This window comes from Lissotriton vulgaris, chromosome 1_2 (genome assembly GCF_964263255.1).
Source record: "Lissotriton vulgaris chromosome 1_2, aLisVul1.2, whole genome shotgun sequence".
Lineage (NCBI taxonomy): Eukaryota > Metazoa > Chordata > Amphibia > Caudata > Salamandridae > Lissotriton > Lissotriton vulgaris.
Genome location: NC_141686.1, coordinates 357501148 through 357527043, shown reverse-complemented (window position 1 = coordinate 357527043; position 25896 = coordinate 357501148). Strand labels below are relative to the sequence as shown.

At 45.5% G+C, this 25896-nt stretch overlaps 1 pseudogene; it reads left to right on the top strand.

Moving 5' to 3' along the window:
• Window positions 1-2078: 2078 nt before the first annotated feature.
• LOC147736829 (uncharacterized) overlaps window positions 2079-25896 on the top strand; it is a 70221-nt pseudogene continuing 46403 nt past the window's right edge.

Genomic DNA, 25896 nt, shown 5'->3' with positions numbered 1-25896 from the left:
CATCAGGCCAGCCGTATTGTGCCAAGCCTATTTAGATATCCCTGTTGTGCTGGGGTTGTCCTAGCTGCAGTTTGCTGATGGAGTGAGTCCCTGGTGGAGTGGAGACTGGTAAGTACTACTTATTAAAGTGTCCATACATATATGTTGTATGTGCTTCTAAATACATATGTACATAGTGTCATGCCCCTTTTTGTTACATATTGAATGCCACACAAACAACTGAGTGGGTTTCTAACACACCTTTGCTGGGTTTTAGGTGTAGAGCAATTAGGCTGGACACTTTATGGTTATGTGCTAAGAGTGTCCCTTTTTCTACACTACAGAGCGGGGCCTCCTACTCCCGAGCGGTCGCCGGGTGAGGTGAGGCTTTCACCCACACAAAGCTGGGTGAGTATCACATTGAGGAAATGCCTCCATGTGATTAAGCTAATATGCTTATCTTAATTATGCAGAATGCCAATTATTCATGCATATGTGTTTGTCTTTACGGGCCACTGTGTACCCACGCGGCTTGTTCTGTGTATGCAAGTATTGTTGTAATCCATAAAGACTTTTTGTCTTTTCAATAGGAAGAAGCCAGATCTTTCTTCCTCCAGTGGGCAATGCTCCTATCAGATATGTAACTTTTCAAGTACATTTATTGATTGATCTTTTGACTAAAATGAATTGTTTTTCACTGAACTCATTATGTGTATTTGCAGTAGCTAGTTCAAGTTTAAGGTCCTGAAGAAAGCTGGGGCAATGCCCCGATGGCTGAAACATGTCGACCGTTTTGCATTGCGCTATAGGGTAGTCTTACTACCCAGCGTGTTTTTAACCTTAGACACCTGGACCCCCCTTTTCAATGTTACCAGGATCCACGTAGTCTATTTTATTTTCACTTTATTTTCACTAGCATTTGAGCACTGCACCTTCTTCATACTAGTCTAGGTTCAACACCAGAGCTAGACTACTGACATCCACTCGCACCCCGGCACTATATGGTCGGTTGCGGGATGGATTGTCCAGTAATTCCCAGATGACGCAACTTCCACCATAACGGTGGTCTGATGGGAATCATTCTAGCCTCTGTGCTTTTAACAACATTATGTGTTTTACCGCATTTTTTCTCAACAGTACTTGTTTCCACACAGTCATCCAACTGGATCACAGTCCGGTTCAGGCACACACTATTTTTAGACCTGGTCTGCTTTGTTGTGTATTGTACACAAACAACATTCCCACGCTATTGAATGCACACCCACAGGCATCACAGCAATAATATATTTTTTCAAGATTCAATACAGATGTATTCATTTGACCTTTTTAAATTATTAAATGATGACTACTGCATTGCACAGGAGAAAAAAATTGAATGTAAGAGCAATGCAAAAATATGTAAGGCTACAGCATTTGTCAACACATGATTCATAGTAAGACAAATGTAAAAGTAGCTTACCTCAGATCCCGGCGACAACGGAGTCATTTGGCATCGTGGTGCTGTTGAAGCAGCAGAGGTGGAACCTGGATGAAGGGATTAAAGACAGAAACAGTAGTGGAAAACACAAAAAAGTTAAGTTTTTATTCCTCATTTCCTTTGATTCCAACGCAAATTAGGTGGGATTCCAGCCATAGTTGGTTCGACGGAAAGCTACAGCGTGATTAGCTCGCCGATCATCTTGGCTGGAGTGCCTCCAACAGCCGCTTCTGCCTCTTACACCCTCAATGCAGTTGAAAATTCCTGGCAGAGTCGGTTGAACTCTGGCGTTCTTTTCTCTATGGACCCGTCAACATCTAAATAGAGTGGATGAACCGCCAAGAAGGCATGCAAGTTGAAACAGATATGGCTAAACCATACTGCCAAGATCGAAATCAAGCTTATTGTGCTGGAAACACATTTCAAATCAGTTTCTTTCTTAATGCATGGACTAGGTTATGGGCATTGTGAAAATCTAATGATTGCATTTTTGGGTGGTTTTAGACATGAGCGATGTTCTCTGATCACACCGGGCTTGGTGAGACGGGAAGGAATATTTTGACCTAACTGTCCTGTGATAACGTGTTGTGTTTTCTCTTTTCCTTCTCTCTGCAGACACTTGAGACTTGAAAATCAAAGTACCAGAATGGGGAGAAGACGGGCTCCAGGAAAGAAAGTGACAGTGCAGTGTTCACGTGAATCCGTAAGAGCCACAGTCCCATCTTTACCTCTCCATAACGTCTCCACTTCAGGATCCCAAAATGATGCTCAGAGGGACAGGGACTTGGAACCGCTTTTGGAGGACCTGCCCCACATTATCCTTTTATCCGTGCTGGAGGAGTTGGAAGCCAAACTGGATAACTTGCTGAATACTGTGAAGGGCGTACCTTCTAGAGTCGCTGGGCTGATTAAGAAAATCTGGATAGAAAAGGATCAAGGTTACCTAGATAATGGTGCAGTGTCTTTGGAGGTGGTTTGTCCGGCGAGCATTAGAGATTGTGCTGTTAGCCAGTCTCCGGCGACACCTCAACTGGACAGGCCAGTGGAACCGAGCTTGTGTCTTCAGACAGAGTGCTATGATGGGCATGCACTAAAGCAGGAGTGTACGCTCTCTTCTCCAACCAATATTCAAGGGCGTCCAGAGGAGCCAAACCTTTGTCTACAGCCAATGCTTCTACATCGATGTGACCCACAGCAGTACCAGTGCTTGCAACCTGGGTTTCCAGATGTACACGAGTCGAAGCGAGACCAGTGCTTGCAACCTGGTTTTCCAGATGTACACGAGTCGAAGCAAGACCAACGCAAGCAGCCTCGGTTTCCAGATGTACATGAGTCGCAGCAGGAAGAGTGCATGCAGCCTGGGTTTCCAGATGTACACGAGTCGCAACGAGACCAGTGCATGCAACCTGGGTTTCCAGATAGAAATGGACTACAGCTGGATTGTACTTTATCCATATGCCCTCAGACAGATCCTCCAGGCAGATCACTGGAGGCAAGCCTGTGTCTTCCCTCACAATTTGTTGTTGGCCAGGCACCAGAGCAAGACCAGAGGGTACAGTCAGCGTTCACAGAAGAGAGGGAACCAGAAGTGCCCCTGAAGCAAGAAGCATCCCCATTGTCTACTAATAGCTGGGACCAGCAACAGAACCTCTACCCACACCCGCTATTTCCTGAAGGACTCGAACCACAGCAAAACCCCCGTATACAACCCACGCTGCCAGATGGGACGGAACCTGAGGATCCCTTGGAGGAAGAATTGATATGTTTTTATTTCCAAGATCCCCAGGAGAACCGCACCCTACAACCCGTGTCACCTGATGGGATGTCATCAGATGAACAATTAGAGTCTGAGCTATTGTCCTTTCATGAGTTGGTGTCACAACAAACCCAGCGCCTACAGCAACACTGTAATGGCAGGGTTTTTGGCTTTATTTAGCAGTGATAAAAGATCATTATTCTTGCTCGCATCTAGTATAGGCATTCTTAGCCTGTGTTGGCCCTTTTAAGCCCTTTTTCCAGACCTAGAAGAGGATAGCTGCTTAATATGCCTTTATTCTTGACTTTAACCTGTCTATTGCCTATTGGCTTTGACATATTAGACATATTGGTATGGTTTATGTAGGCATTCTGACAGAGCTAAGGAGCATTTCACCCCTTTCGGGCCTACAGGTCTAAAGCTAGAGAGACTCCATCTTGATGGAAGCAGAGAGGCTTTTCAGGGCAAAGGCGAAGTTTATAGTTAAGGCTGTTTTCCACTTGGAGAGAACCGGTCTGGGCCAGCCCTTATCAGTAGGCTGTATTATTCTCTGTGTAGAAGACACAACAAAAGGCCGGCTGGTGTGTGTCCTTGATGCGAGGTGATGCAGAGACCTGGTAAGCGGAGGGCTGATGGATGGAACTTTCCATGAGGAAACAGCATTCTATATTTGTGAAGTGCAGAGGCGGAGTCAGTCAGTCAGAGGGAGTCGAGGAGAGAGTCAGTCAGAGGCAGTCGTGCAGAGGAGAGTCCAGCAGAGAGGAGAGCAGTGGAGTGGAGTTGGCAGAGAGAGAGAGAGGGTTCAATCTGGAGAAGAGCTGAGTTGAATAGTGAGCTGGAACTGAAGGAAGCAGTCAGAAGCAGTTGTTTATCAGGAGGAAGTGTGAATAGCTGGAGTCTGAAGTAATGCCTTTTTAGAAGAGATAGAGGAGAGCTCGTGGATTAACCTATGGGAGCAGATGGAATTGGACATTGGCGCAGAGATAGAGCGAATAAGAGAGACAGAATGAACGGTGATCAGAGCGGCAGGAACTATTAAAAGAGTGAAGATGCAAAGTGGAGAGACAGTTCGTGTGGGGAAGAGGAGTCCAGAGACAGAGCGATCAGCGCAGAGGTGTACCCAAGAGTGCAGGAGAGGAGAGAGAGCATGAGATGAGCCAAGGCACAGACGAGAGAGGAACCCAGATGACAGCTAGAACAAGACTTCACACTAATCAGGTGATATTGTTTTCATCACATTAGCTACACTTAATCTTTTCCCTTTCAGCGGAGTGTTCCTGTTATGTGTAATCTTTTCTCTTTCAAGCGGTGTGTTCTACCTATAGCCTTTGTTAGATTTGTATTAATGTTTATATTACTGTAATAAAAACACCCCCCAGTTTATAACTAACTGGTGTGTAATCCCTATTCTTGTTCACTAAAGGTAAACATAGCTCCTAGGTAGTTGCTGCATGAATGGATGAGTAATCCCAATCAGGTGAGTGGTGATCACATAAATAGGGAGTGAGTGGACCTTTGATGCCAAGAACAGGTAATACATAGTAATCTGAAACCATATCCAAAGTCATCATTGTAGTTTCATCCCGAGTAGACAGCTGAGATAATATCCCAATATATATATATATATATATATGTATAGGTGTTCATAGGAATGTGGTCGTCGTTGATATGCGGCGTTAATGAGAGCGCTGGGGAGGATTACCAGTGTGTAGGGCTGCCGGATTGCAGCCCGTGTGTAAGTGAGAGCATTGGGGGGGATTACCAATGTGGAGGTTTCGCAGGATCGCGAACGCTTTGGAAAAGGAGAGCACTGGGGCTGCAGACCCACGTGTGTAGCAGATCTGCCCTAGGGTAGAACGGTCTGGGTCAGGGTGGCCGCGAGACCAACTGATGTGAATAAGTGTAGTGTAGGGTATGGATATCCCTAGTAATCAGTGAGTATTCTTAGTATCCCTATAGATTTAGTGGTGTTCTTAATAATATGAGCTTGTATATTGCGAGTTCCCTATCCTCAGGTAGGTACCAGGTGCCTGGATATAGAGGAGTCCTGAGGACGGAAGGTGAGTACGTTTTGGCTGGGTCACAGGGGCCCCTGGGGGCTGATCCCATCTAAACAGAAAATCCAGCCATTACATTTTGGCGTAGTCGGACAGTTTACGAATCCTGTGTGACCTCCATGTGCCTTGAACGCCATTACATTTTGGCGTAGTCGGCATCTTACGAACTCTGTGTGCCTGGCCATGTGCTTAGAGAGTTGCCCATGTGTTCTGAGGGAGTGCCCTGAACGCTAGTTCCATCTGGCTTAATGTTGCAGTTTATGTAGCCTGTTAGACCTATTGGCTTGAACAGTTGCAGCGTGAGGAGATTGTATTTCATCATGGCATTTGGTTTATTCAGGGTGGAAGGAATGGTTTTCATCTTGGTGTTTAAACTGTCAGAGTTGAAGGATGGCATTACATGAGAAAGCCAGTTACATCTATGTGATGGTCCAATTGTATAAATGTGTGTAAAAAATGCTTTTAAATTGCCCATTCAATTGCTTGCTGCATCTGCTTATGCTGTGCAATGTGAAATGTGTTCATTGTTCTATGATCTGTGGAGTTCTTTGAATATAGCTCCTTGTAAATATGACTTGTGAATAGCGCCATATTTTTGTGACTTGTGAGGTGCATGTTCTCATGTTGATCTGTTGTGTTCCTTGTGCATTGCGCCTTGGATACATGGTTTGTGAAAAGATTGTCTTGTAAATATGACTTGTGAATAGCGCCATATTTTTGTGACTTGTGAGGTGCATGTTCTCATGTTGATCTATTGTGTTCCTTGTGCATTGCGCCTTGGAAATGTTGTTTGTGAAAGGCTTGTCTTGTAAATATGGCTTGTGAATAGCGCCATGTGGTCATGGCTTGGACAGGGCATGTTATCATTACGTTTGGCAGGAGAGAGCTGGATCTTTCTCGGGTGCTTGGGGATAACGTTTTTGAAAATATGTACGTGTCATTTGTAAACGTGAAGAAATGTGCTAATGATTTTCCCATGTAAAAATGGACGTTGGGAAATGTTTCTATTTGAGCTGCCAAAGGGTTAATATCTTGAGTTGAGATGGCAGCCTTTATTTTTTACATGCTGTCAACATGCATGGTTATCTGACCTGACTATAGAAGTCAGTGAATTATTTTAAGGATTTTTGATGGTTTGATTTTGACTTTTTTTTTTGGTTCCTTGGTCAGCCTACGTGCTTTGTCAGTTTCTTGACGGAAAGGTAACATCTTGTGTTTTGAGAAGAGTTCTGTTCATTTCACATTCCTTTTGAAATGCGTCTACGTATTTGTGTGGGTTCACCTTGGAACTGAAGTGCTTATAAATCAACAAGTGAATTACGGAGAAAGCTGTTCTTTTAAAATGAGAGAAATGTTAAAAAGATAGCCCGTTAGAGTGCACGCTACGAGCTGTTTTCATTAATTATTTCTGTGAGGGGTTTCCATCTAGACAGGAATGTGTTGGTTTTACAATAATAAATCTTGCCCGACTGTGCATGGTAACATGTGCTTTTAATTAGTGACTGGCAACTATTTGCCTTTGAAATGAAAATGTTAAAATGTAAATGTATGTTTTTATAAATGTGAACTTAAATACAATATTGAAATGTATCTGCATTTTTATGCTGTTTTACAAATTATTTCTCTTTGACATATGGACCCTAAATAAGTGAAATGTCTTGCCTTTAGTTGAGTTAGTTGGACAAACGTCTTTTTACAAAAAAAAAAAGAACTGGAGTTTTTTTTTTAATTGGCAATGCACTGTAACAGAATTGTTTTTGTTAAATTCGAGCTTCTGTTAGTTGCAAAATAAGGCAGGAGAAATTTGTTTTTTGACCTTGGCAAGACCAGCTGGTCTGCGCAGATGAGCTTTTTTTTTCATTCTGCAAGTTTCGATCACGTCCCAGTGTGTTATGATGGGCTACAATCCAATTTTCTTCCGCGCACGGCTTGTTTATTTAAGGGCGGGGTGGCCTGCTCTTCCCTTGGAGTTAGTTAGTTTGAGGGGCCTGGGCGGACTCTGACCTGGGAAAATGGGAGGCTTGCAGTGCCCTGCTGATGCTGTCACCATTTGGGCGGTACTCCAAAATTTTTTTTTCACACTGTAGCATGGTTCTTGCCCAGAAGGGTGAGACTGGCTTAGTTAGGATTAGGGTATGTTAGGCCCCACTCAATGTTACTAAAAGTTAAATTTTGAATGTTTTTAATTAATTAGGATATTTTCTTTTCAATAATGAAAGGCACCCGGGGTGCTTTTTAAATGGAAAATTTTATTTTACAAGAATAATGATACTTCTTCTCTTGTTTCTAGGATGGCTGCAGTTGGGGTGCGTGCGTGCGTCTGCCCACTCCCTTTATTTGTTTTAGCTTTTTATTTTCATGTTATTATTTTAGTTTATTGTTTTGGATGATGAGACCAGACCAGACCAGACCAGACCGGGTGATGGATGGCCGCATTGGAGGAAGTACCGAGGATGCAGGGTGGTGGCCTACACTGAAGAATTTGGACATTAAATAATCCCTTGGACAATCAGGCCCCACTTTTAAAGCAAAAAAACGTGTCACCTATTATGACTAAGTTATTTAATTCCCTGGCCATCAATTTTGACATCACTACAAGCAGGCCCCACTTTTAAAAAAAATATGTCACCTATTATAGTTTTTCCAAATGAAGGACTTTTTTCAATGATGGTGCGCACATGTGTTTCACCGTGCGATTTAAAATGTTTTTTGTTGTTTTAAGCTTGATGTTACATTAGCTATCTTATAGACATGAGTTATTTTTTACTGTTCTTACATTTTCACCTTGACTGATCAATGGGTGGTTACCTTAAAATTTTGATTGTTCTGGGTAGAGTGTCTTTTAGTATGGTTATGTATTAATGTTTGCCCAGACCTTGCAATTGTATTTCTCAGATTTCACTTTAAATTGACAAATGTCAGCAGGTAGGCCTCATTTAGGCCTATTGTTATTTTCATCTCACATATTAGCACCTACACCAATAGTTTCATGAGTCATCATTAGCTTAAGTTGCCTATAGTACGTAAGGCTCATTTAGGCCCTTTCTTGTTCTCTCATTAGAAGTTGAAACACATTTAGTTTTTAAGTTCACAACTGTAGGTAGGCCTTATTTAGCCTTAAGTTGTCCGAAGTAGGCCCATTTAGGCCCCTTGCTGTTTTCATTCAACACATAAGTCCCTACATCACTAGATTTCACCAGTTATCATTAGAAGTTGAGGAACATTTAGTTTGAGGATGCTTTGGTTAGTTTCTTTCGTTATCAGATCCAATCTCAGATATGTTTCAGCATTCAAGTCAAGGGTGCTTTGATTTGTTTTTAGGTTTCTATTCCCTACAATTGAGTTTCAGGTAGAATTTTCTTGAGTTGTCATTGTTTTTAGGGAGTTTTTTAGGTCTTGACTTGTTGATAGATTTTGTTGATGTTTGTTTATGTAGATGTTATTGTTTGTCAGATGTTCGCAAGATAAGGATCTAAGGGTGGATGGCAGAGTTTTTTGGGCTTTATTTAGCAGTGATATAGATCTTAATCTTGTTCACATCTAGGATAGGTATTCTTAGCCTATGTTGGATAGATTATGTTGATGTTTGTTTATCTAGATGTTGTTATTTATAAGATGCTCGCAAGATAAGGATCTAGGGTGCAGTGTAATGGCAGGGTTTTTGGCTTTATTTAGCAGTGATAAAAGATCATTATTCTTGCTCGCATCTAGTATAGGCATTCTTAGCCTGTGTTGGCCCTTTTAAGCCCTTTTTCCAGACCTAGAAGAGGATAGCTGCTTAATATGCCTTTATTCTTGACTTTAACCTGTCTATTGCCTATTGGCTTTGACATATTAGACATATTGGTATGGTTTATGTAGGCATTCTGACAGAGCTAAGGAGCATTTCACCCCTTTCGGGCCTACAGGTCTAAAGCTAGAGAGACTCCATCTTGATGGAAGCAGAGAGGCTTTTCAGGGCAAAGGCGAAGTTTATAGTTAAGGCTGTTTTCCACTTGGAGAGAACCGGTCTGGGCCAGCCCTTATCGGTAGGCTGTATTATTCTCTGTGTAGAAGACACAACAAAAGGCCGGCCGGCTGGTGTGTGTCCTTGATGCGAGGTGATGCAGAGACCTGGTAAGCGGAGGGCTGATGGATGGAACTTTCCATGAGGAAACAGCATTCTATATTTGTGAAGTGCAGAGGCGGAGTCAGTCAGTCAGAGGGAGTCGAGGAGAGAGTCAGTCAGAGGCAGTCGTGCAGAGGAGAGTCCAGCAGAGAGGAGAGCAGTGGAGTGGAGTTGGCAGAGAGAGAGAGAGGGTTCAATCTGGAGAAGAGCTGAGTTGAATAGTGAGCTGGAACTGAAGGAAGCAGTCAGAAGCAGTTGTTTATCAGGAGGAAGTGTGAATAGCTGGAGTCTGAAGTAATGCCTTTTTAGAAGAGATAGAGGAGAGCTCGTGGATTAACCTATGGGAGCAGATGGAATTGGACATTGGCGCAGAGATAGAGCGAATAAGAGAGACAGAATGAACGGTGATCAGAGCGGCAGGAACTATTAAAAGAGTGAAGATGCAAAGTGGAGAGACAGTTCGTGTGGGGAAGAGGAGTCCAGAGACAGAGCGATCAGCGCAGAGGTGTACCCAAGAGTGCAGGAGAGGAGAGAGAGCATGAGATGAGCCAAGGCACAGACGAGAGAGGAACCCAGATGACAGCTAGAACAAGACTTCACACTAATCAGGTGATATTGTTTTCATCACATTAGCTACACTTAATCTTTTCCCTTTCAGCGGAGTGTTCCTGTTATGTGTAATCTTTTCTCTTTCAAGCGGTGTGTTCTACCTATAGCCTTTGTTAGATTTGTATTAATGTTTATATTACTGTAATAAAAACACCCCCCAGTTTATAACTAACTGGTGTGTAATCCCTATTCTTGTTCACTAAAGGTAAACATAGCTCCTAGGTAGTTGCTGCATGAATGGATGAGTAATCCCAATCAGGTGAGTGGTGATCACATAAATAGGGAGTGAGTGGACCTTTGATGCCAAGAACAGGTAATACATAGTAATCTGAAACCATATCCAAAGTCATCATTGTAGTTTCATCCCGAGTAGACAGCTGAGATAATATCCCAATATATATATATATATATATATATATGTATAGGTGTTCATAGGAATGTGGTCGTCGTTGATATGCGGCGTTAATGAGAGCGCTGGGGAGGATTACCAGTGTGTAGGGCTGCCGGATTGCAGCCCGTGTGTAAGTGAGAGCATTGGGGGGGATTACCAATGTGGAGGTTTCGCAGGATCGCGAACGCTTTGGAAAAGGAGAGCACTGGGGCTGCAGACCCACGTGTGTAGCAGATCTGCCCTAGGGTAGAACGGTCTGGGTCAGGGTGGCCGCGAGACCAACTGATGTGAATAAGTGTAGTGTAGGGTATGGATATCCCTAGTAATCAGTGAGTATTCTTAGTATCCCTATAGATTTAGTGGTGTTCTTAATAATATGAGCTTGTATATTGCGAGTTCCCTATCCTCAGGTAGGTACCAGGTGCCTGGATATAGAGGAGTCCTGAGGACGGAAGGTGAGTACGTTTTGGCTGGGTCACAGGGGCCCCTGGGGGCTGATCCCATCTAAACAGAAAATCCAGCCATTACAAACACCTATGCTTGAAGCAGGAACTTCCTTATGCACAGGATCCAAACGTGAACTACGAGCTAGAATCTATGCGCCCTGAAGCACAGGAACCAGAGCAGAAGGACAAGCTAGATCAGACCTGTGCAGATGCACCAGGTTCAGATCAGAACAACACGGTGGAATCACTGCACACTGCTGCACTGGATCGAGAGAGAGAATCGGTGCTTCCTGAAGCACAAAAAATAGATCAGAACAAAACAGTGGAACCACTGCACACAGAGGAGCAGGATTCAAATCTGAACTACAAGCTAGAACCAGCCTGTACTGATGCACAGGGCTCAGATCAGAGCTACATACTCAAACCACTGCATCCTGAATCACAGCATCAACATCAGAACAGCAAGGCAGAACTGCTCTGTCCTGAAGAGCAGGATCAGCCTGTGCCCCCATCATGCGTAGAACTGGATACAAATACTGCAGATGAAGACGCCCCCTCAGACTCAATGGAGACAGGACCAACACAGTCACATTTATTGCTGTCCAAAGTCACCCCAGGTATGTGTTTCGCTATACATGGACACGCGGAGTGCATACTAACACATGTAACCTCTTTAGAATGCATATTAGCAGGTTTTAGAAAGTCTCTGAGGGGATCATTTGCTGTTGGGTGAACCCACTGAGTGATACTGACCCCCAGTGTACACAGGGTGCAGATGTGCCCCTGCACTCTTCTCTGTTTCCACACAGGACTGCATCCTTCCTGTGCAGAAACAGGCCTGGTTATGGGACTCTGCATGAGACAAATAGGACAGTAGCTCTCGTCCTTCCTGCTGAGGTACTGGAAATAGCGCAATTCATGGGAGAAATTACTGGCCAGACTCACACGTAATAGTCGGATAAAAGTGATATGGTGTTCATTGAGAATAGCCGACATGCACAGTCTAGAGAGGGAACTGTGTTTCCAGTTGCACAGTTACATTGGGATATAAAAATCCTAGTCAGTATTCAGCTTCAACAGCAGGGCCGACCAGGGATGTTCTTGCCCCTGCAGGGTTCTCCAAGAGTGCACACGGCCTCGTTTTGAAAGACAGATACACCACGTGATTTGTTGTATGTGACTTGTGAGTTCACCCACCCGAATTCTAGCTCAGTCCCAAGTGTGCTATTAATGGTTTTAAGGGAAGATAAAAGTAGCCATGGTCTCCCTACAGCAGCATCCTGCCTTTAGTAAACTCTTTAACTATGTAAAATGTCATCGCATCATCACACGTAACATGCTGAGTTAGGGTTTGCACACCCGTAGTGCGAGTTATGTATTGTGGTTCTAACTATAACTTGCATATTGCAGTGGTTTGATCAGTTTTATGTTTCAACTATAAATGCACTTTACCCTTGTTTTTTAAGAATTTATTTTTTTATTTTTTTAAAGATCCATTAAGGTGTTATAACAAAACCAACTATAATTTGACTTTAACCTTATTCAGTGAAAATATATTAGGGATAAAGTACCTCCGGCCACACATTATAAGGATATTGCATGTCACCGAGGAGTTCCACAACTATATAGAGGAACGAGGCCGAAGGCAGAGTTACTTTATAAGGTTATTGGACTCCGAGGTGACTCGCAGTAATCTTATAATGTGCGCCAGGTGGTACTTTATCTCATATAATACATGTTCACACCATCACCTTTCCCACAAACCACTTAAAACCTTGTTACGTAGCTCTTTCATATGAAAGAGCAAACATGTTTGCAAACAAGAAGAATAAAAATAAAGCCTCTAGTGCAAAATTAAATGCATCAAAAACCTGTGGGATATTTTTTGCACACAAATATTAGAAACAGTTCAATACAAGTCATAAAAAAGCTGCAGTACCTCGGAACATGTAGAAACATGCAGAAAGATTCCATGATTCCACCTTTCCTCTATCTAAGGAGTTGAAAAAAATAAGCATGTTCTCTTTGCTTGTCACAGTAAACTAGCAAAATGAAGCAGAAGAAAGAAAATCAGCGTTCCATTTGTTGCTTTAAACAGCTGCTTCAATTATGTTTTGTTAGACCTGGCATCATTGGCGTGAGTCTCCCTTCATCTTTTCGCTTCCTATCTTTTATGTTGGCTGGATTTAGGTGCTCTGGATGCCGAGCCACTGCTAATCAGTGCCACAGAGCGAGTGGTCCCCAGTGTAAAGATGACTGTATGAATTAGGATAACCATAATGCCTAGGTCTGTGTAGCATGTTCTAATAGCGAGTTAACCCTTCATTTCACTGTTACTATTGTGAAGCTATCCGTTCTCATTGGCCAGAATCGGCAGGCTGACGATTACCTTCTATAATCCTATCTGACCCCCATAAACTGATAGTGTGATATGTTTATGCTCAGGACATTGAGATACACCTTTTAGTAAGAACCATTTATATATCCCATGTTCGAAAATGGCTCTTCTGGAAACACGGTATTTTCTTGCCTGAGCTTTCCTGTAGGCTTTGCTAGTATGTGTATTGGCCGTCTGGTTTTGGAACAGCAGGGCCAGCTGGGTCAGACCTGGCTGGAGAGAGAGATCGGTATTCAGGGAAGGGTGACTCTTTGTATTGTATTGTATTGTATGTTGGATTTATGTAGCGCTTATAACCCAGGGGTCTCTAAGCGCTTGCCTTGGGAACCCGTCCAGGCTTTTCCCTGTGAGATAGCCCCTACAGGGCATCCCCAAGGTGAAAGCCAGGCATCCCGCCGCAGGGGGCCGTTGTGGAGATTAAGCAAGCTTAATGCCCAGAGTTGCAGAGTGTGAACCCATGATTAGGTCAGGCACCGAAGCGAGAATTATCGAGTCCGTGGACATTTGAGCTCAAGACCCTGCCGCGTCGGGAATTGAACCCTGGTCCCGGGTCTGACCTCTGCTTCAGGGTCTGTCTGCTCTAACCAGTAAGCCACACTTCTCTTTGATCTGAGCAAGGCCGTGCCTGGAAAGGTGAATGATAGCTCCACCCCCACACTGGGCGTCTGATAGCAGAATCCCGCATTCTGAAAGGGCAAGATGTCGCCTCGTAAACCAAGTGCTCCCTGACCCCACCAAACTGGTTCTGACTGGATTTAGTGATTTGTGGCTTTAGAGAACAAAGACTTTTTAGGTATAAAATGCTGCGCTGGAACCTTGTCCAGGTGTTTTCTTCTGGATGTCAAGACGAAACTCTGTCCGGGATAACAGAGGAAAGGACTTTTGAAACTTTCACCAAGCATGCTGAAGAAACTTCCAGAGGGCCTGAATGGAGAGCGCCTCCTGCCGAAGTCTCAGGGACATTAGACTTCACCCCGTCAGCCGTTGGAATTCCTGTGCGTGGAATTCTGCTTACAGGTGAGGCCTCCGTCGAGCAATCCAGAGCCTCTAGTTCTACTGTGAGGAACACGGACTGGGAATCTTCACTGAATCTGTGTGGGCCGCTGCAGCTAAGAGAGAGCTATCACCGCTGAGAGCCTGCCTGAATTTGAACCTTCGGAACCTTTGCTGAATATGTGTGGCCGCTGCAGCTAAGAGACTGTAGCCGCTGAGTGCCCACCATTGTGCCAGCCTGGTCGAGACCATCCTTCGTCCTGTGGGCTGCCGTAGCTAAGAGATGGCTGCTGCAGCTGAGTGCCCGCACCTTTGCCAACTTTGTATCATCATGATTCATCCTGTGGGCCACCGCAGCTAAGAGAGAGCTGCTGACACTCAGTGCCCGCAATTTTGCCAACTTTGCATCATTGGGATCTGTCCTTTGGGCTGCCGCAGCTAAGAAAGAGCTGCTGCCGCTTAGCGACCCGCACCTTTGCCAACGTTGCCTCATCGTGATTTGTCCTTGGGGCCATCGCAGCTAAGAAAGAGCTGCTGCCGCTGAGTGCTTGCATCTTGGTCACCATTGTTGAGGACTGTCACTATCGTCTCGTGGGCCGCCGTAGCTAAGTGAAAGCTCTTGCCACTGTGAGACCACCACGGAGCTGCAAGATGAGAGTCATCACCACCACCAGCTTGGCCCGTCGCAGACGCGTGCTGCTGTTGCTGAGAGCCCGCCTGTCCCTGAGTGCCTGAATCATTGTGGGTGCATGCTACGGACCCCTGCAGCCAGGACTTGTGCTCGCTGGGAGTCGGCCTGTCACCATCTTCGCTTTTTTGAGAAGCTGCGTGCTGTATCCCCTTTCAACGGCAGGTATCTGGTGCGCAATGGGTCGCGTAGGCCCCGGCCTTGAACTCAGTCAGTGTCACGTCTGGTGAATACGTTATTGCCTTTTTGAGTCCCTACTGGTTTACGTGCATTGTAGCTTGTTAAAATGCTTTGAGAGTATTGAGTTAAACCTTAGATAAAGATATTATTGTGCATGGTCATAAATGCTTCACACACTGCCTCTGATATAGGCCTAACTGCTCGTGCTACCTTATCACAGGGTTGATCAGGGGTTGTCAAAGGGGGTAGGCCACTTGCCCTGACTTAGGAAGAAGGGTCCCTATTTGGACATTGGCGCCAGCGATTACTAACTAGAGACCCCCATTTCTAACATGTTTCATGACCTGACCTGCCATTCACCCGGGCTGCTGGCTCTTGCAGCTGGCATTTATTTATTTATTTTATGTTCTTCTATAGCGCAGGAATCGACCCCGAAGGGTATCTCCGCGCTTATGGTCTTCCAAGATGCCAGATCGAAATCATAGTCATAGAGTGCCCTAGATCTTACACAGCCGGAAATAGATGTGTCTTCAGGGATTTCCTGAAGGCATAAAAGTTAGTAATTTGTCTTAGGATGAGGGGCAAAGTGTTCCACAGAGTAGGGCCCTTATAGGACAGGGCACGACCCCCTTGTCTTGCCTTCTTAATACGAGGGACCTGAAGCAATAGTTGGTTGCTAGAGCGCTACGAACGGGTCGGAATATACAGCCGAAATAATTCAGCCAGATATTTAGGGCCAGATCCATGAAGACATCTGTGGATTACACAACACACTTTAAACTCATGGGCAGCCAATGGAGTTTATGCAGAAGGGGGCGTGAAGAGGACCTGGGAGGAGCGTCAAGAACTAATCTGGCCGCAGTATTCTGGACCACCTGCAGACGGCTCAATTGTTCCTCGTTGGCTGATAGGAGCAGTCCATCGCAGTAATCCAATCTACTGACGACCAGTGCCTGAACCAGCGTTTTCCTGTAGCAGTCATCCAGGAACAGGAACACACGCCTCAGGAGCCCAATGGTCCTGAAACAGGTTCCCGCCACCAGATTCACATGTTCCTTTAGTAGTAACGCCTGGTCAAGCCGTAACCCCAGGTTTTTTACTATCTGCTTAGGACAAGGAGCAGATTCTAGATCCAGGGGCCACCACTCAGGCGACCACAAGAGGGGGGGGCTTCTCCAAAAAGCATGACCTCCGTCTTGCCCACATTGCATTGTAGGCAATTGGAGGCCATCCAATCAGTTACTGCTCTCATACCGGTGGAAAATGCGTGTTTAATTGCCGGTGTCAGGGTATGGAAGGGGAACAGAAGCTGAGTATCGTCAGCATACGATACTGGAGTGAACCCATATTCTCTCACAATATCCGCCAGGGGGGCCACATACACATTAAAGAGTGTGGGGCTTAGGCATGAGCCCTGAGGGACCCCCTTAGTGAGCTCTATAGAGATCGATTGATGGGAGCCCAACCTGACAGTTTGTGATTGGCCCAAGAGAAAGCTCTTAAGCCAGGCCAGAGCCGAGCCGCCTAACCCCACCTTCCACAGATGACCGAGAAGAATATCATGAGAAACCGTGTCAAAGGCAGCGGACAAATCCAACAGCACCAAGATCATGGAGCCCCCTCTATCATGTGCCATCCTGATGGTATTGGTCACGGAGAGGAGGGCTGACTCGGTGATGTGGTTAGGTCTGAACCCAGATTGAGAATTCCAGACCACCCGCTGCCTCGATAAACTTAGACAGATGGGTATTCACATGTTTCTCGGTCATCTTGCTGATATGAGGAAGGAGGGAGATAGGACGGAGATTGGAAAGGTCTGACCATGGCAGGGCTGCGTTCTTTCGAATAGGGTTCACTACCGCTTTCTTCCATTCACCTGGCGCATGTCCTTCTCTAAGAGAGAGATTGATCACAGTTTGAATTCCAGGTAGGAGCAGATTCCCTAGAGAGCCCACCATCTTCGCTGGCAAAAGATCTAAAGGAGATCCTGTTTTAATTTGACTGGCCAGGGAGGTAGCATCAGGAAGATTAATCTCTGAAAATGTGGTAAATAAAATATTACCACACGCGGATGGCGGAGGTGAAATAGGGAATGTCGGGGAGGAACTGGCGATATTACTCCCAAAAATCCCTGACTATTTGATTTTCTCATAGATAAGCTCTATTTTATTCTCGAAGAACAACGATATTTCATCACACAGGGCTTGAGAAAAGTCATCAGGACTCTCACAGGCCACTGGTTTTATGAAGGACTGTAGGATCTTATAGAGTTCTCTGGAAGAGTTGTCTACTTCAGCTAATTGTGATGCAAGACAGCTTCTCCTGGCCATCTTCAAGTTTTTGTGATAGGAGGCCAGGGCATCAGTATACTCTTTCTTACTAGCTTCCATGTGTGATTTCCTCCAAGCTTTTTCGAGCTTTCTACACTTCTGCTTCTCCCCTCTAAGTTCTTCAGTATACAATATCTCTTGTTTGGATACTGGATGCTGTTTGTGTAGCTTCAGTGGCGCCAATAAATCCACTGCTTCCAAAAGAGCTTTATTGTACTTGGTTAAGCCGGACTCAACATTATCTATCTCTGTGATGATGGGTTCCTTCCAGACCCTCTGTAATTCATCCGATGTTACATTACGCCACGGTCTCCGCAAAATAGCGGGAAGAGATTTTTGATGTGGTATAGCAAGACCACAGAAAAGGAATTCAACCATATGATGGTCAGACCAGCTCACTTGAGGCGTTGACCAATATTTAATTTTAGAGCAATTGGTGAAAATTAGGTCCAAAGTATGTCCACCAATGTGTCTGGGACCCTTATTTTGAATCTCTAACCCTAATATTGTAAGATCTGAGAGTAATAATGCAGTATCGGGGTGACTAGGAAGGTCTGCATGAACATTAAAATCTCCAAGGAGAATAAAATCTTCTTTGACTTTTAAATATAGAGCCAGAAATTCCACTAGAGAGAGTGAGAAGCCCGCACTTGACCCCGGGGGACGGTATACTAACGCCCCCTTCCAGTGAGTTCTAGAGGTGGAATTGATCTTAAAGACCATAATTTCCATCATGGGACAACTTCTTTGTTCTAGTAGAAAAATCTTCAGACCCTCTTCTCTATATACTATAGCAATGCCTCTCCCGGTTTTGAAAGGACGATCTAATTTAAGGACCTTATATCCCCTCGGAACCCCTAGCGTAATGGCGGGAACTGTGTGGGGTTATAACCAAGTTTCTGTGAGGAAACAGATATCTGGCTTTACGATATTAACCAGATCTCAGAATTCAAGATGGTGCTTTGGTAGGGAACGAATGTTTAAAAGAAAACTTTTTAAACTGTTCACTGGCGGAGTTTCCTCAGTATTCAAGCTGGTGGAAGAATTGGTGGGGGATGTTTGGAAACAGGGCCTAATAGGTAGCTTGGTTTTCTCGGCAATACCACCAGTATCCAGATTAGTAAAAGATGCCTGAAAACAGCAATGTAGGCATGAGAATGGGCCTTCGGGGCATAACAGAGAATGCACGACACAACCTACCAGAGGTTCTGGCTGCAGATCTTTAAGCGCCTGGGATGAGCACCGGATACTATGTCTCATAATTGCATCTAAGTCTTTTGAGACAGAGCCCATGGCCCATGGCCCCGCCCGATCGCTGACGGGCGCAGACGGGCTTCTCTTCAGCTTGTTTTAGGCACGCTCTTAGGCGCACCCCTGCGTGCGATCGCTGCGCGCTCAGAGCAGAAGGAGGGCTAAATAGCCCTTCCTAAGAAAAGCCTAGAACGCTAACCGCTGCTCCGACCGGAAGTAGGTCTGGCTCTTACCTGTCCGCCCTCCGCTCAACGACACTAATTGCCGAGTCGGAACAGGGCGGGCAGGCTGGAGTATCGAGCCCAGACTTCCCTGTGTTGGAATGGGCCCCTGTTGCCCCTTATGGTACTAGGAGTGCGGCGTTAGGAGCGTGAAGGGAACTGAACCAGTAAGTGACAGCAAATATAAAATGTAAAATGCACAAATTAAAACTTATTTTTAAAAGACTGATTTCCTGGCGTCAGGTAGACAAACACGATAGTACAAGCGTGTCTGACACTCACATGACAGCTATGCTGGCGTCAAGCGGGTCGGGGAGACTCTCCCACCGTCCTCCCTACCGCATTGACCTCAGAACTCGACGGTAATAACTTATAATGGTCGAATTCTGATGTCTTTTCTTTTTAATCAGCGACTTGCTGCATCACAAGTTGCTGATAAGAAATTAGGGCCAGATGTACGACCTTTGGGATTTACGACTCGCATATTGCGATTAATTGTGAGTCGCAAATCCCACGTTTGCGATTCCTAGTGGGGTCGCAAATTGCATGCCTCATGAATATTAATGATGCTTTCGCAATGGTCAACCCCATTGGGAATGGCTGGCACTCCCAGGGATGGTGGCCTGCTGGGGTCAGCAGACCACCATGTCTTGGACTGCTTTGTCAATAAAGCAGTTTAAAAAAAAAATGCAGCCTGCTTTCCTTAATGGAAAACGGGATGCATTTAAAAAAGGAAAATTAAGCTTTTCAGTTTAATTTTTTAAGGGCAGGCAGTAGTCCCTGGGACCACTGCCTGCCCTTAAAAAATATTTGTGCATCCATTCACAAAGGGGAAGGGGTCCCTTGGGGACCCCTTTCCGTTTGCAAGTGCTTTACTACCCTTGTGAGAAGGGCGGTAAACCGCAAGTGTTTCGGCGACCGCAATTGCGGTCGCACAACATTCATACATAGGTTTTAGACTCGCTATGAGGAAGGAACGCCCTTGGCACGGCCCTTCCTAATAGGGAGTCGCTAACCCCATTTTGCGAGTCGCTAATTCATTAGCTGCTTACGAAATAGGGTTAGTACATTGGGCAGACCTATTTTGCGGTCGCAAAGGGGCCAAAATCCCCTTTGCGACAGCAAATAACAGTCGTACATCTGGCTCTATGAGACTGCCTTTTATGCAGGGATTACAGAATCCCATGTAATATAAATATATGAACATATAATAACTTTGGAACAGTGCAGTGAATCTGCACACAACTATTTGGGTATAGCATGGCTAGTTTTATGTATGTCTGTCAAGCGGGCGGCCAAGTGCCATTTTCCATTTAATTCCCATTGAAAAAGTTATTAATAGAGCTACAGAAAAAAGGCTGAATGAAATTACAACAAACGTTACTCATGGAAGGGCCTTTGATTCATTTGATACAAATCCATCAGTTATGTTTGTGAAGTTGAGCATTTGAAAAGTGTGTTTTTTTTGTGGGCTTCAAATCAAGACACTCGTCAATTAAATGAAAGCGAGCTGGATCTTTAGCCTAGAAATGGTCAATGAATCTGGACTTGAGGACCAAATGTAAAAATATATTGAACCCGTTTGTATTAAGGAGCTTTTTCTCCTGTCGTCCATTTCGGATACATAAACCCAAAGTTGGGTCCTCCGACCTGAAGCTCCCTGATTGGCTGGCTACAACTCGAACCATTACAGGATAAAGTGACTTGTTCCTCCCATCGTATTAATACTAAAGCCTTAAGGAGATGTGGTGCCATCCTGTCTCTTCCTGGCACAGGAGCTGCCTAATGTTAACATTGGAAAAAAAATTGCTGATTTTAAGACTGAAGCTGGGTTCCACATTGTGATTCCCAAGGGGATAATGGACGGAGCGTTGTAGCAAATCAAACACTCACCCCCTGTCAACTGATCTGGGTTTAACCCATCCTCATTCTTTAGCTCACTCCACCAACCCAGTTCAGACATGGCCATATGCAAATCAGTATGACCCGGTGCCTCATAGGAACAGTCCAGCCGGAACTGCCAAGCCATGTCTTCCCTGGACCGGAAACATGCATCCTGGGACCAGTTTCTGGATAATCATCCGTCATCAGCCAGGCTAGCTTGAATCCAGTGGCAAAAAGAGCAAGGGACCCACATTGTGGCCCATGAGGTCTGCAAACCTTGGACAAATGACTGCAAAACATTCAATTGGCCTTGGCCCTGGTGGACATTTGTGATTTTCAGAGACCTGGTGCTTGGTCTGAAACCCTATCAATGTCCAATAAGGATACACAAGTTTGCAAGTGTGGGAAAGTGCCTCTTTTGACATGGTTGCCCCATTTTTTTGCTGATCTATGATGTAGTTTTGTACTGTAAGTGCACTAGGTTTCTGTTAACCAGGTGCCAGATCTCGTTCCCTAATACTGTACCGAGACCATCTGCGGCGTACCACAAGGCTCATCCCACATGGCACCGCTCACCCACGTTGCACGATGGCACGACCTCAACATCATCTCCTACGCCCACGACACCCAGCTGATCCTCTCACTCACCAAAGACCCACACACCGCCAAAACCAACCTCCAAGAAGAAATGAAGGCTGTTGTCGACTGGATCAGAAACAGCCGACTGAAGCTGAACTCGGACAAGATGGAGGTCCTCATCCTCGGATCCACCCCCTCAGCCTGGGACGACTCCTGGTGGCTGATTGCACTAGGAGCATCCCCCTACACCCACCGACCATGCACCCAACCTAGGGGTCATCCTCAACTCCACCCTCTCCATGACGAAGAAGGTCAACGCCATCTCCTTCTTCAGCTTCAACACCCTTCACATGCTTCGCAGGATCTTAAAGTGGATCCCCCACTGAAACTAGAATGACGGTTACCCAGGCCTTTGTCAGCAGTAGACTGGACTACGGGAATGCACTCTACGCAGGAGCCCCGGCCAAACTCCTGAAACGGCTCTAACGCATCCAGAACACCTCCACACGCCTGATCCTCGACATCCCTCGATGAAGACACATCACACCCCACCTGGAGGCCTGCACTGGCTCCGCATCAACAAGAGGATAACCTTCAAGCTCCTCACCCACACACACAAGGCACTCCACAACACCGGACCAGCATACCTCAACAGCCGACTCAGCCTCTACAGCCCCACCCGCCAGCTCCACTCCACAGACCGCGCCCTTGCCACCGCCCCTCACATCTGAAGAATGACCGCCGGTGAAACCTCCCCATCCGCCTGTGGCAGACCGAAGACCTTCTAACCTTCAGGAGACTCCTCAAGACCTGGCTCTTCGAACAGTAGCAGCGTCCTCCCTCCCCCCCCCCCCCCCCCCCCCCCCCCAGCACCTTGAGACCCTCATGGGTATGTAGTGCGCTTTATAAATGCTATGAATGATTGACTGAGCATGGACTAGTAGATATCGCAAAGGCATGGTCACTGCTATACGCACAAGGTAGGATAGGAAGCAGCATCAACTTGAGATAACAGTATATGTACGAGATAACAATATTGTCCTAAGATGGGCACAACAATCAACATATAGACATAGAATACGAGTGTAGACATAAAGGCTTAGTATATGTGCAAGATAACATCTTACACTTAAGAATTGTGGAACTTGGTTGAGGGTTAATTTTCCCGGCGAGATGTCAGTGATGTAAATTGTCTCTGACACTATAATTTTGTGGGACTTTGTTGAGAGTTGTTTTTATTGGCATGAAGTATTAGAAGGGACAGTAGGTGGCACTGGGACCAAATGTATTCTTTTGCGGTCTGGCCTCCAATATTTATACCTGGTGCCCACTTTGAAATAGGAGTTTCTAGAGACTTCCATGTCCATGGCCATGAGTTGTCGGACATCCCCTTCCTCCCTGCCCTGGATCCAGCTTGTCTGGAGTCCCAAAAGTCCAGTAATAACTCCTTTGTGAGAGTGCTCATGCAGAGCCTTTGTGATGTGCAACTATGGTAAGTGACATCTCCTCTCCCCTGTTAAGTTAACACCATCGATGCTCATGGTATTCTCCTGCGGTGCTGCAGATTTGGAAATCTCACTGTTCATGACGAGCTCAGCTCGTCATGAGTGTGTGGAGGTTTACATCATGACGAGCTGAGCTCGTCATGAGCGTCCAAGGGGTTAAAGAGGCCTATCCTGCCAACTCCTTGCTTCCAAATCAGCAGAGGAATACCAAAGCACTCAGCGAAGTCCAATGGCCATATCGTGCGGCCAATAAAGAAGTACTGAGTTGTTTGTCGTGATTTATTGTTTTCACAAATATTCACCTTTCTTACGTCTGAGACGTAAAATCCATTACAGACAAGCAGCCGGCACGTGTTTCGTCAGACTTTTTTAAGGCTGCAGCAGGATACATAAAGTATCTTACACAATTGTAACAAAGACATAGGGATAAGAAATGCAGCTGTTGAGTCACCATCACCAGACATAACAAGAAGAACACCGTTGTGATCCTGAAGTATACCCTGTGAAGAGCCAAGTGCATCGGGTGAAATCCTAAAGCAGATTGTGCCAGATAATCTGGCCGTGCTGTTATTGCAACTTGCTATAAAATCATACTACTCCCCGGAGAAAGTCATTGTTATCCAAAACACCAGTGATCAAATCTGTTAGCATTTCAGAATGCCCAAGTAAAGGGGCGTATCCGAAATCCAAAAAATGCTGTATGGCGGCAATCCCCTCATATTTGGGCATACTAGTATAAAATGAACAGAAGTCCAAGGTAAACAGTTTGTTGCCATCAGTCTACGCACATTTTTTTTCCCCTCCTGTTCAAACATTAGATTGGGTGTGTCATGCTGTTGCATGCCAGGTATGTTTTAGGCTAGCCAGCTAGCTGCTGTCCATTTTTTAAGAACTGATATGATCACACAATGTGTTGATACCACAGTTCGGGATAATTTTTTGTTCTATAGCATTGCATTAATTGTTTTTAGGTCTCGCCTATCCTATTCCGCAAGGAATGGATAGGGGAGAATTTTAGGGTTGCATCAAAAAAGGTAAACCAGCCGGCGGATTTCTACAAGTGCATGTGATCGTGAACGCGCATCCGCCTGCTGGTTTAGCTTTCCCGATGCAACTCTAACCACTTCATAGGGATCCGCTCCGCCCCCTGCTGCACACGCTTTCCATCCGCCTGCCTCGAGCGCGTCCACTTCAAAGCCATCTGTTGCTCGGCCTCACTTCTCCACTTCTCCTCCCCCCTCCTCCCCCCTCCTCCCCCCTAATTACATCCCTGTTCACGGCTACGAGGCAGTGCTTCAAAGGGATCTGCAGTCCCGCCCCTAAAAGCTTCTTTCGGCGATGACTTTTCTCTCCTTCGCTCTCCTTCTCATGTTTTCTCATCCTTCTTTGCTGCACTCTGAACCCCCACCTCTTTGTTTTTTCTTTCTTTTTATCTTGACCTCTGTATCTTTCTTCTGTTTTCTCCCTGTCTGTTTCTGGGATGACTAGCATGAAAAGACCCCGGCTGGCTGAAGCTTGGGAAAAGAGACCACCATAAGATAATAGTAGGCGTACGGTTTCCCAACAACAGAGATCGGCATTAAAACAGTAATTCCTTATGGCATGTTTCTTACAAACCTGGCATTTTTAATGTGAACTATTTATAGTTCATGGAAACAATAAAAATTAGAAGAGTAAATATTTCCACCCTGCCCATATCACTGATTAATTCGATAAGTAATTTCATTCGAAAACGTCCCATTTCCAGGAGCTGTCTGTTCGACTACGGGAACGGCGATTTCTTAGATTAACGTGTGCAGCTAACTGCTGCGCGCTAACTATACGGTGTCCTGGGGCGGACACACATATCATAATCACAACAGCAGCAGTTGTATTTCGAATGTCAATAATGTTTAAAGTAACATTTGATGTACCTCGTATGAAAGATATGCGAATACCTTCCAATATCAGGTTTAAGGCATGGTGTGTGACGGCCGTTTGAATAATCACTTGTTTTTCATAGCACTTCAAATAATCACCATTAATTATTGTACGTTCGGAGAGCCCTCGCCGGAAACCTGATCTGTACTTGTTCATTGATGACCACGAGGTTAGTGGCGAGCCAGGAAGTAACCAGCTGGTCTGTCTGGATTAGTAGTAGATTTATTTTTATTTCAGTGTAGCTGAACAAATGCAAATGCAGATACCTCGTGCCAAGAAACCGAGCCTTGAAACACATACACTCCAAATACCACTCAGACGTCGGCTCCAGGGATCGTGATTTCCAAAGCTCAACAAAGGAAAAATGAGCTGGCTGGAAAGAAGGGACAAGCGGCAGATGCTGAGATGGACACAGAGGCTCTAATACAACAGAAGGAGACGTCGTCAGCTAAAGCGGCGCCTACAAAAGAGAAGGAGAAACATAGAGCGCATAGGATAAACCCCCTCCCCCTCCCCTCCAAAGACGCGACGGGTATGAGGCAGCCTACCTTGACGGAATCCTTCTCTGCTAAATCAAGTCACGGAGGCCAGCAGCAAACAGAGAACGAAGCTACCGGCATTGAGCTCCACACGCCGAACGCGGAAGCAAAAGACGTCCTCGAGGACGCGAGTGGAACGGTTGCCGGGCAACCAGCGAAGCCCTCACAGTTTCACACGCATCAAGCGGGAGCTGCCGGTTTGGAAGAAAAAGAAGCAGTGGTGATCACGGTGAGCAGTGGAGAGTGTGGGGATGTGAATGGGGAGCTGGGGGCGCTGGAAAAAATGAATTATACACAGATGATGGATGCCTTACTTTCAGTAGAGGCTGGATTAAACGCAGAACTGAAGAGCAACTGCAAAGCTAATTGGGGCAGTTTGACGAGTCTAGACTCACAGCAGCAGGCTAAGTGCAGAAGCGCTAGAGGGGGTTCTCCAGAGTTTTACTCTGTTAATGAAGGGTCAGACTCAACAGACTTGAGTGAGCAGGAGGGGGGCAGTACTACTGAGGTCACCACATCCGGTTCAGATTCAGATAACTCTGGACACTCAAGGGATAAAAATAGCCAAAGAAAAAAGAAAACAGG